General features: G+C 41.4%; 1 long non-coding RNA gene across 2 annotated transcripts; it reads left to right on the top strand.

The window, feature by feature from the left end:
• The first annotated feature begins 25 nt into the window (after positions 1–25).
• Positions 26–7,558, top strand: LOC128846558 (uncharacterized). Of its 2 annotated transcripts, none has more exons than XR_008446798.1 (3): positions 26–95; positions 1,637–1,740; positions 6,166–7,558. It is a non-coding gene; the product is annotated as an uncharacterized LOC128846558 (long non-coding RNA). The 2 variants fall into 2 exon arrangements; XR_008446797.1 differs by lacking the exon at positions 26–95 and adding an exon at positions 122–417.
• The last annotated feature ends 4,072 nt before the right edge of the window (positions 7,559–11,630 follow it).

Genomic DNA, 11,630 nt, shown 5'->3' with positions numbered 1-11,630 from the left:
GTAGTTCTCATGGTGCGCGTGCGCCCGGGACTAGGCTGTCGCGTGTGTGTGACTCATCGCAGCGCGGAAGGGAGTGGCTCATTGTAGCTGGGCCGGTAGGGGCAGGTGACGGGGCCAGGCATAGAAGGGGTGGGGGTGAGCCTTGGCTGGGGAACAGGCTGTGGGCAGCCCCTGCAAAGATGAGGCTGTGGGACACCCTGGCAGAGATGGGGTAGTGGTGGCTGGGGAGGTTGTGGCGGGTCCCCGCAGAGATGGGGCTGTGGGGGGTGAGAGGCTCCTGGGGGCCCCAGCAGAGATGGGGGTTGGGGGAGGTGATGGTGGCAGAGTAGGTGCCAGCTCATGCCGAGGTCCCTAGGCCTCAGCTGAATGCTGACAAATGCAGAGCTGGCGACCTGTGTGTTAGTATTGCTAAAATAGGTATTAGATTTATAAATCTTTAAACGCTATGAAATGCTTGTAAATTGCTGCATGCATTAATCTCACTTATAATATCTGTAGCCCATGTTATAAAGTAGCATTTAAGTGTTTCCTCTGTAACTGTAAAAGTATTTGTTCTGAAACTGTAAACCACCAGTCAGGAAAAAAGCAACACCAAATGTGAAATACTAGTTTGCCCATGCACACCAGACAAACTATTGTAGACCATTGGAGGACAAAAGACTTTGTTGATTAATCCCTACATACCTGTGAAGAGGAGACATGCATGTGGACTGCCCCCGCAGCTCAAACTCATGGGACAGGGGAATAAAAATCCATGTTAAAAAGAAACTGTCTTTATGATACTTGGATCTGAGGGGAAATGATTACTAAGCATAAGCAACAGATTCCGTGTGATTTGTCTGGGGATCCCTAAAGGACCAATAGAGCTTTCTTATTGCAGAAGTTTCTACCATTTCTTGGAATCTAAGACTGTAACTCATTTGTATACATATGTTTATCCGCTTTAACCTTATAAATAACTTTCACTTCTTTTTCTTAGTTAGTAAATCTGTAATTAGTTTATTATAGGATTGGCTACAAGCGCTATTTTTGGTGTAAGATCTTAAGTGCAATTGACCTGGGGTAAGTGACTGGTCCTTTGAGACTGTGGGTAATCTGAATATTGCTGTGATTTTTGGTGTAAAGAACCATCTGTCACAGGCAAGCTTGCCTCGGAGGCAAGATAGACTTGGGTATGCGAGGGGACTGTCTGTGAGTCCATGATTAGGCTATTAAAGTGTCTGAGGAGTTTACACTTGATGTTTGGTTGGTGTAATCCAAGTATGGAACTCACAAATAATTTGGGGTTTGTGCCCTGCTTCTTACCAGTCTGCCCTGAGGCTGGTACTCACGCTACTGAGCCGCTCCAGAGAGCGTGACAGTGGCGTAGTCATGGCAGGATTCACGTGCCACAGGTCAGTTGGGTTTATAGATCATAACCCAGCACTGTTAAAGTTTAGACTTGATATTGAGAGTTTGAAAGGTTAAAGAATAGACACAGTGAGTGAACCACAGTCATATGATGGTCTTGACAGAAAAGACTTGAGCAGTTATGTAAGGATGGGGAAATAGCCCATAAAAAGAAAACTCCAGTTCAGGAGCTAAGAGCTTTGCTCATAAGTTTTGACTAGCCATTCAAGGACTCTCCCTGCCCTAGGCGCTGCAGAGGGAAACACTGCAGTGGAAATGGCCTGATTGCAGTACCTGGCAGCCCAGGAAGAACACAAGCATCAGAGACTGATGGCAGAAGCAGAGGCTCAGGTGAGATCCCACCAAAGACACACGGAACAACTAACAGTCAAAGCCAGTGAGAAAGCTAAGGAGGGGGCACACGAGCCAAACAGAAGCTCAAACATTGCAGTACAAAGTACTGGAGCAGCAAAAGGAGCTTCCCCAGCCAGCGAGCTTACCCCTCCGCAACACAAGGGAGTGGGAGAACATCTGTCCAATTTATAAAGAAACTGACTGTAGGGAAGAGTACCTGTCCACCTTTTAGAAACTATGTGGGATGCACGATATCCCAGAGGATAAGCAGATGCCTATCCTCCTAATCAGATTAACTGGGAAAGACAGACAAGTTTTTAATGATATAGAGGAGGTGATGCTAAGATGTATAAGAAATTTAAAGAAAATGTACTGAAAAGATTTGAGATTACTCCTCAGACCTGTCAATTGAATTACAGAAATATCAAAATGTTTGACAATATCACTCATGTTGAATATGTACCTAAAATGAGTAATTTGCGGAGAAAATGGATATTGGGGCAGCGGCTGAGAATGATTATGAAAAACTGATCTGATGGCCCAGGAGTAATTGTTATGGGGAGTTACAAATGAGGTAAAGACAGCCATCTGTAACCAAAAAAAAATCTTCCACGGTTTTATAGGCTGCAGAAATTGCTGATGGATATGAATCAAGGGCTCATGGGGGGAATTCCAGGGGAAGGGAAAGAGGGGTTTAGAAGTAAACCTAACCCCAAGGCAGCACAGGGCTTAAAGCCCCCTAGCAAAAGTGAAGGCAAGTAGTCTGCCATCACTGTGGGACTCCTAGGCACATAAAGCCAAATTGCCCAAAATTTGAGGTAATCCCAAGACCCACACCCCATCCTGCCATAGCGAGTGGCACTACCATTGTGCTAGAGGCAGTGGACGAGCAGGTTTTTGAACCAATGAAATATATTAGGACGAGTCCTTGGAAGGTAGTAAAGAATTTATTAAGAATGCTAAGGTATAGATATAGCATCCCAAGTCACTTTGGTTAAGGAAAGTTTGGTAAGGGAGGAAGACAGTCTCCCTGGTAAGAGTTTAAATAGATTGGCTTAATTCCCTCTATCTGTACTTCTGGCTAAAATCCACCTTAAGTGTGAGGATTTTAAGGGAGATACTGTTACAGGCATTAGGATCTACTTCCTGTTGATATTTTAATAGGTAATGATATTTTATCCATGTCTAAGCATGTTAATGTCATAACTTGCAGCCAGAAAGAGTGTGGCCCTATCTCCCCTCCCAGAATACATGGGGGGAGGGAGGATTCCTTCCTGACCTCTGCTGGTGGCCAGCCGAAACCTAAAGTAGGTGCTTTAGGAATGTAAGACAAACTGGAAATGAGCTGCAGGGCTGTTGAGCCCTGATCCCTACCATCACAAGCAGCCCCATCACACAATTGTACTCATAAATTTGTCCATCTCTCTCTTAACTAATAAAGTTGTTTGTCCCCACAACTCCTACGGGGAGGCTGTTCCAGAACCTCATCCCTGTGATGGTTAGAACATTGTCCTTTAGCTTAAGTAACTCTTCAGCCTCCTTCGTATTTATCTCCTAATGCAGTGGTTCTCAAACTTTTTTTTTAGCAGACCACTTGAAAATTGCTGAAGGTCTCAGCGGACCACTTAATGATCTTTCCAAATGTTGTTTGTACCGTTAGCTAACTATTGTAAAGCACTTTGGATAAAAAAGTTTAATAATTAAATTTTTTTTGTTCTGCAAATAAAAGCACACAACTCATATTTTAATATCAGTAGTCTTACCTTTCTAATGTGATGGATGTTCCCTCTCTCCCTTGCCGTGGCAGCCCCCGAGCGGTGGCTGAAAAGGAAGAGGGTCTTTGGGGGGAGGGATAGCTCAGTGGTTTGAGCATTGGCCTGCTAAACCCAGGGTTGAGAATTCAATCCTTGAGGGGGCCATTTAGGGATCTGGGGCAAAAATCTGTCTGGGGATTGGTCCTGCTTTGAGCAGGGGGTTGGACTAGATGACCTCCTGAGGTCCCTTCCAACCCTGATATTCTATTTCCCTCTTTCCCCCACCGTGGCAGCCCCCGAGCTTTCTCTGACCGCCACAGCCCAGCACGTCCCAAATTCCTTCCACCCCCTCTTCTCATCCCACTACCCCCTACTCCCCCCAAGGCTACCACCTCATCTTACATGTGCGTCTTCTCCAGGGTCCAGGCACCTAATTAGTGGAGCCACACCTGTGCGGCTCCACTAATTAGGTGGGTGGCCCTTCATTATCTCGTGTGCAGCCACCCAGGTGCGCACCTTAGAGGGAACTATCCGCGGGCCACTTGAATGGAGCTTGCAGACCACTGGTGGTCCGCGGACCACAGTTTGAGAACCTCTGTCCAAATGTATTTATAGAAAGCAATAATATTCCCTCAGCTTTCTTTTTGCTAAACTAAACAAACCAAGCTCTTCAAGTATCTTCTTATGAAATAGGTCTTCCATTCCCCTGATCATTGTAGTGACTCTTCTCTGCACCTGCTCCAGTATAAATTCATCTTTCTTAAACATGGTTGACCAGAATTGTACACAGTATTCCAAATGAGGTCTTACCAGTGCCTTGTACAATGCATTAATATTTCTCTATCCCTAATGGAAATGCCTTGCCTGATACGTCCTAGGATCACATTTGTTTTTTTTCACAGCTGCATCACGTTGGTGGCTCATAGCCATCCTATGATTGACCCACTCACCCAGGTCTCGCTGACTCCCCAGTTTGTAGCACAAATTCTTATTAAACCCTAAATGCACGACCTTGCACTTTGTACTATTGAATTTCATCCCATTTCTGTCATTCCAGTTATCAAGGTCATCCAGATCTTTTGGTGTAATATTCTGATTCTTCTCTGTATTGATGGTGCCTCCTAACTTTTTATCATCAGTAAATTTCATTAGCACATTCTACTTTTTGTGCCAGGGTCATTAATAAAAATATTGAATAAGACTTCCCAAGACTGATCCTTGAGGAAATCACTAGTAACCTGCCTCCAGACCAATAATTCACCTTTCAGCACTGCACGACCCATTGCCTTCTCCATTTTAACCAATTCCTTATCCACCTTACAATGCTTGTACTGATCCCCATCTTCTCTAATTTAACTAGTAGTTTCCCATGTGGCACCATAGGTGATCAGAGCTCTTCTCAAATTCCATCAGTGAAAAGAGAGCCATTTTCTCCAGATTTGCAAACTATACTCTGTGGCAGAGATTCCCAAAGTGGGCGATACTGCCCCCTGGGGGGCGCTGGAACGATCCAGGGGGGCAGTAGTAGCCTCGGGTGCAATTGGGGGGCGTTGAATAAAAATAAGCGGGCGGTGGAAGCATAAAGAAAGAAGAGAATATAAGAAAATTTTGAAAAACTGTTCGTACATGTTTCATCTGTTGTGTAACATAGAGTTAAAGTTGTAGTGATTACTTTATTTTCCAAATAAATTCACAAATTATAACCGATCAGGTGTGAAGTCCGCCAACAGCTCTTAACAAGCAAGTGTTGGCAGGCGAGTGTGTCGCGCATTGGGAAGTCCAACATGCATCGGCAGGAATATGTGCGTGTAATGACTTGTTTACAATACGATACTATAAATAGGCGACATGTATGAAATCTAATTTAGATTGTTTCTGAATTGTGTAAAAAGCAGTTAACAATAGTGCAATAAGTATTTAAAAAAATTTATTCATATTCGATACCTTCGATCTTTACGGATTACGGATCACATACAAAGCAAATTGTATTATTGTTGTTTCAATAAAACAGCAATTTACACGTGAGTATTTTTATACATTTTCTTACATATCTACCGTACATTTCTGTGTCTCTAGTGCTTACTAATAATAAAATCGTAGCAGGCTTGTGTTGGTACAGTACTATTTGAAGTGTACAGTCAATATATTTGTCATATTTTTTATTACAATATTAACGAAAACAGGGGAATGAAATAGTAAAAAAACTGTTAACTTATCATTTATTTATATCTATCGAATCATCTGTGTTAATTGGTAAATAAGGCGCGTGTTAATAAGGAACAATTATTTAAATAAGGGCAAACTAAATTAAAACTATTAACTGATTTTTAATTGCATATTGATTATTTTTAAATTAATTATTTCTTGATAAATTTAGTTTGATATTTGACAATTTAATATCAAATACATATATCTAATGCTGAGCAAAGAACAAAATCCAGTTTATTAGTTTCATTAGTATTTTAGTTTAGTTGTCTTTTGCCGTCTTACGCAAAAAACACTGTATACCTGATGTCGTGGGCGATATTCTAACAACACAACTATTGCAAAAAATTTTGGTTCCGGCGAGAGAAATTGCACTTTTTCAATTATATAAATTGTTATATATCTTGATAATTTTATACCCCTATTATGATAAATAAACACACAAAATTTATTTCTTTTACAGATAATATCATGGCTGAACCCAAGAAAAAATGTAGACAATATAGTATTGAATATTTGAACTATGGCTTTATTCAGTCGCCTACAAACAATACATTACCGATTTACCTGATTTGCCAAGAAGTTTTATCAAATGAAGCTATGAAGCCTTCAAGACTACAAGAACATTTGACAAAAGTTCATGCTGATGAGAAAGATAAGGATTTATCTTATTTTCAAGCACTTAAAGAAAATTTTTGAGACAGCCGACATTGGCAAAACTCTTTTCAATAGCATCCAAAGAACATGACAATGGGTTGCGTGATTCTTACAACATTTCGTTACTGATTGCTAAATCGGGAAAACCGCATACTATTGGTGAAGAACTAATTCTACCGGCTATAAGTGAGGTAATATGCACTATGCTACACAAACCAGCGTCTGATATTACCAAGAAAATTTCTTTGAGCAATAATACAGTGCAAAGAAGAATTGATGAAATGGCTCAAGATGTTGAAGACTCATTATGTGAGTATTTAAAAACATCCCAGTTCTCTATACAGCTTGATGAGTCAACTTTGCCAGGAAATGAAGCCTTACTTTTAGCATACATGCGATTCATAGCAGAAGAAAAAATTTGCCAAGAATTATTATTTGCTAAAAATTTGCGAACTGATACTAAAGGAGAATCGATATTTCATGTATTGGAAGAGTTTTTTAAAGAAAAAGAAATCCCCCTGAGTAATATCTTGTCAGTTGCTACTGATGGTGCTCCAGCGATGATAGGGCGCTACAGGGGTTTTCTTGCATATTTAAAAAAAGCGGTTCCAAATATATTCGCTGTACACTGTGTCATTCATCGTCAACATTTAGTTGCCAAAAATTTGAGTGAACGCCTACATAGGTCATTACATTATGTCATTAAAGCAATCAACAAAATCAGAAGCAATTCATTGAATGACAGATTGTTTGGACAACTTTGTATTGAAAACGATGAAGAATTCAATCGCTGCTTCATACAGAATTTCGTTGGCTATCAAAAGGTGCCTGTTTGGATCGGTTTTATAAACTCTTTGACTCAGTGCTAGAGTTCCTAGAAAACAAAGATGATGCTTTACGAGCCAACTTGATTGATTCCAAAAATGACATTGCTTATTTGACAGACTTGTTTAATAAATTTAATGAAACAAATTTACAGCTCCAAGGCGATGAGCTGAATTTAATCAAAACAAAAACTGTTATTTCCACGTTTGTGGCAAAACTTCTTCTGTACAATCGAAATTTAGGATGAGGAGAATTCAGCCAGTTTCCAAATTTATTAACAGTAGAAAAACATGATGAAGACTTGCTTACCTATTGTCAGCACTTGGAGGCTCTCCATTCTGACTTCAATCAACGATTTGAAGATATACTTAAAATGAACATACCCGATAGGGTTTTGGACCCTTTTTCAAGTACAAACACAGAAGAATCTCCAAAATTACAAGAAGAACTGACAGAAGTAACAACAAATGAGGAATTGAAATTTAAATTCAAAGACGGCTACCAACAGTTCTGGCTGCAAAAGCAGATACCTACACTTTATCCTGGATTATGGGCTATAGTACAAAAGTTTTTAATTGCATTTCCTTCATCATATTTAGTGGAACGTGGGTTCAGTGCGGTCACAAATCTGTTAACTAAAAAAAGTAACCAACTGCAAATAGCTAATCGCGGTGATTTAAGAATGCTGCTGACAAAAATAGAGCCGAACATTAATAAATTGATAGCAGTGCACCAGGTTCATCCTTCTCATTAGGATTATTTTTAATGTTATTCGTAATTTTTATTTTAATATTATCCTTCATTATCTTAATTTTCTGTGTGTAATGCGAATGTTACTATAGTTGATTTTAATAAATAATTTTATAATTTCAAGCTTCAAAGTGTCTTATTTACAACAACATCTTTCTTTACTATATTGTAGGATGTAGGTAGAAATATAGATACATAAAAGAACACAAATTTGTCACTGCATCTTTGTTTGTTCGCTTAAAGAAGGTAGATTTCCAAGGGGGCGCTGAGTAATTTTTTTTCTGAAAAGGGGGTGGTAGGCCAAATAAGTTTGGGAACCTCTGCTCTGTGGGAATAATGATGATGTCCAAAATCAGGAAACTTGTATTTAATTAATCAGATAAATTGATTTTAAAGATGGAAATAATCTAATACTACTCTTTACTCCAGTTAGAAACACTGCAGAGCCAATACAGTTTTGGAGAGGGAGCTGGATTCTATTTTGGCTTTGCGTGCTCAATCGGATGGTTAAAGTCCAGTTCCATGGCTAAATTATGCTCACTGTTATACGTGTGTAACCTTATTGAAGACAATGGTGATCATTATGTCTGAAAGCGAGGAAAGTACAAAGCCCGGTTAATAATGTGCATTCATTTTTTAAAAGAGGTATACATTAGTATCATATACAGAAGTTGCTTTGCTGCCATTTGTCTTATTAATTTTTGTTTTTTGGTTTATCTCCATCCCCAGTACTCCGCCGTCTCTGCTAAGTCTGCTCACTTTTCATAATAGCAACACTCCTTTTAATTTAATGAAATTTAAAGGTTCAATGGATGGAAGCTGAAGTTAGACAAAATCAGACACAAAATAATGTGCAATTTTTTAGCACTGAAGGTAATTAACCATTGGAACAACTTACCTAAGGATGTGGTGGATTCTCTGTCTCTTGAAAACTTTAAATCAACACAGGGTGTCTTTCTAAAAGAAATGCTGTAACAGACAGACTGACAATATTCTGAATGAACTTTGTTGAATTAAGTTAACCTTAATTTAATAAGGTTTAATACATTTGGGGTACATTGTATTAGAAATGCAAATGTTTATGTACTAATGTGAGATTGTATGGAACTTCTTTATCAGGAAGACGAGATCAATGCAATCTTTGGAAGGTATGAGGAAGTTCAAAGGTCTTTTTGGAACTGTGTGTGTGAAGTGGATTTTCTGTGAAGTAATTTGAGGTGAGGGAAACGCAAACTCTTTCCTCCAAAGCCAACCTATCAAAGATACACTCTGGGGAGAGAAACCCATTGTGTACCAATTACCTGCTTCTGGAAGCTCCAGATCAAAGACTCCTGATCTGTATAAAGAGGTGGACAACACTTCAAGGACTAAACTTGTCGCGAGTGTGCTTGTTCTGAGCTGAAGCTGTGAGGAGTTGGTAACCACAAGGACTGCCTAGGGTGGTGATGAGGGGAGGGGGGTTCAAGGACTGCTTCTGCCAGAAGTCATGTTAGGGTTGGGGTTGATTCTGGTAAGCTTATTAGCATGTGTGTAGGTACTTGCATTGTTTTTAATATGTTTCCTCTGTAGTGCTTTTTACCTTAAGAATAAAGTGGGCTTGCTTAAACAGAGCTGTGTGATAGTTACAAATGTAGCAATTACACTGTTATCCATCTTCGAAGAGGAAGCAAGCAGGTGTCCTTCGGTAACGGGTCAGTCACATACACAGTGAAGGCAGTGAGCTATGCTGCCTGGGAATAGCCCAGTCAGAAGGGAGGGAGACTCACCTCTCCAGCCAGAAAAGCAACGGCAGGGGAGCTGGAAGCTGAGAGTGGGTGCCCTTGCTGAACCACTGAGGGGAATACAGGTGTAGTTGCCCTCAACTGTGACAGATGCTCTAGCTCTACCAGAAGTTACGGGCTTGATGCAAGAATTACTGGGTGAAGTTCTCTGGCCTGTGTTACGCAGGGGTCAGACTAGATGTTCGTAGGGGTCTCTTTTGGTCTTAAAATCCATGGAAGCACTGCCATGTTTTCATAAGGGCATTTCTTTTCTTGCATTGGCCCTCCCTCCCCAGGGGGCGAAATGTGCCCAAAACACTGCTGATCACACAAAGTAAACTGCGGGAGGGGGAGAAAACCCACCCAAACATTGTTCTCCAATCTTCTGATTCCAGGACACAATTCTGACAGGTGCTGCGCACTCTGGCCCTGAGCCTGCAGAGCACTTAAGCACACACACAAGTGATTTATCAGCATGTAAGTAGCCCCACTCACTTCATAGACTTCAAAGCTAAACACGTGGTTTTGTAATGAGCCAGCAGATGGTGCCTAAGCGCAAGCAGCCAAGGATCAACGACCTAAGGGGCAAAAAGCCAGAGGATTCCATGAGAACCCCTTGGTGGTAGCATGTATGTGTGTGTGGCGGGGGTGTTCTACAGGAGGAAGAAAGACTCCAGAAGCACAGTGCTTCCTTTAACTACATCATTTCCTTCTCCACCATAGCCTCCTCCTTCCCCAACAAGAGCAAACGGAACAAATGCCCACTTTTGTCAAAAAAGGTGGGTGTGGTGCAGATGGGGTGGGTGTGGGGGGGTGCCAGCTCCTTGCAGGGAGGGAGGGAGGGCTCTTGCGGGAGACAGGCAGGGTTCCAGCAGCAACCTCTTGTGGGAGGCGCAGGGAGGTTCCAGTGACCCCAGCCTTTTGGGGGAGGGGCAGGCAGGGTTTGAGTGAACAACGATCCCAACCTTGCGCAGGAGCTCGGGCGAGTGGCTTGGGCCAGCCCCAAGCAGTTGGGGAGAGGAAGGGGAAGGCTTGGGCCAGTCCTGCACGGTGACCTGTTTTCCCTTCGGGAAATATGGTCACCCTAAACAAGTCTGTAGTGTAGAGGTGGCCTTTATCTTTCATTTAGCAGGCATTGGGCATTTTCCCCAGGTGCTTGCTGGCAGAGGGCACTCTTGCAAAGGTTTTCTGACACTCAACAGCCTTTCGCTGGCTTCGAACCACAGATAAAAGTCATGTGCTCAGCCAGGGCTGATAAATCCACAGGTTCCAAACCCTATAAGGGGACACACAAATCTGATAGAGGTTGTTTTAAATCCATTCTCCAGGGTTCCCAACTCACAGCTAGGCTCTTGTTCTTTGACCTGGGATAAGGGTCTGGCAAACATAACACCATTAACCTTCAATTGCACTAGGAAAAATTATATATAATAAGGATCTTTAAACTTTGGTATAAATGTGAAATCACAAAGCCTGGAAAACTACAAACAAAGGTTTTTTTAACCCCTGGTCAACAGAAATCAAAGGAATATTTGAAGCCTGGGGCCTCAGATGCAATCAATGTGTCCTGAATTAGAGTAATGTCAAAAAAAATGCTTGGATTCAGAGCCAGCATGTCTACTCTTGTTGGACTATTGATCCCACAGTTGCTTTCAGCCGGGTAGCTTTCAGGGGGAATCTTGTAGTCAGTTCATTGCGAGAGTTCTCCATCATCAGGTATGAACACTGTGTGGCTCCCTGTTGTTGTTTAGTGAGTTATTTAGTCAGATCGCTTTTCCCAAGGTTGTTGAAAAATGGACATACACCAGTTCACTGATCCTCTGTCAATTAATATTTAATGACTCATAGACTCTAAGGTCAGAAGGGACCAGTATGATCATCTAGTCTGACCTCCCGCATGATGTACATTTGAGTATCTATTATTTGGAAAGGAAAA

Source organism: Malaclemys terrapin, chromosome 12 (assembly GCF_027887155.1).
Source record: "Malaclemys terrapin pileata isolate rMalTer1 chromosome 12, rMalTer1.hap1, whole genome shotgun sequence".
In the NCBI taxonomy this organism is placed as follows: Eukaryota; Metazoa; Chordata; order Testudines; family Emydidae; genus Malaclemys; species Malaclemys terrapin.
This window is presented reverse-complemented; position numbering and strand designations above follow the sequence as displayed.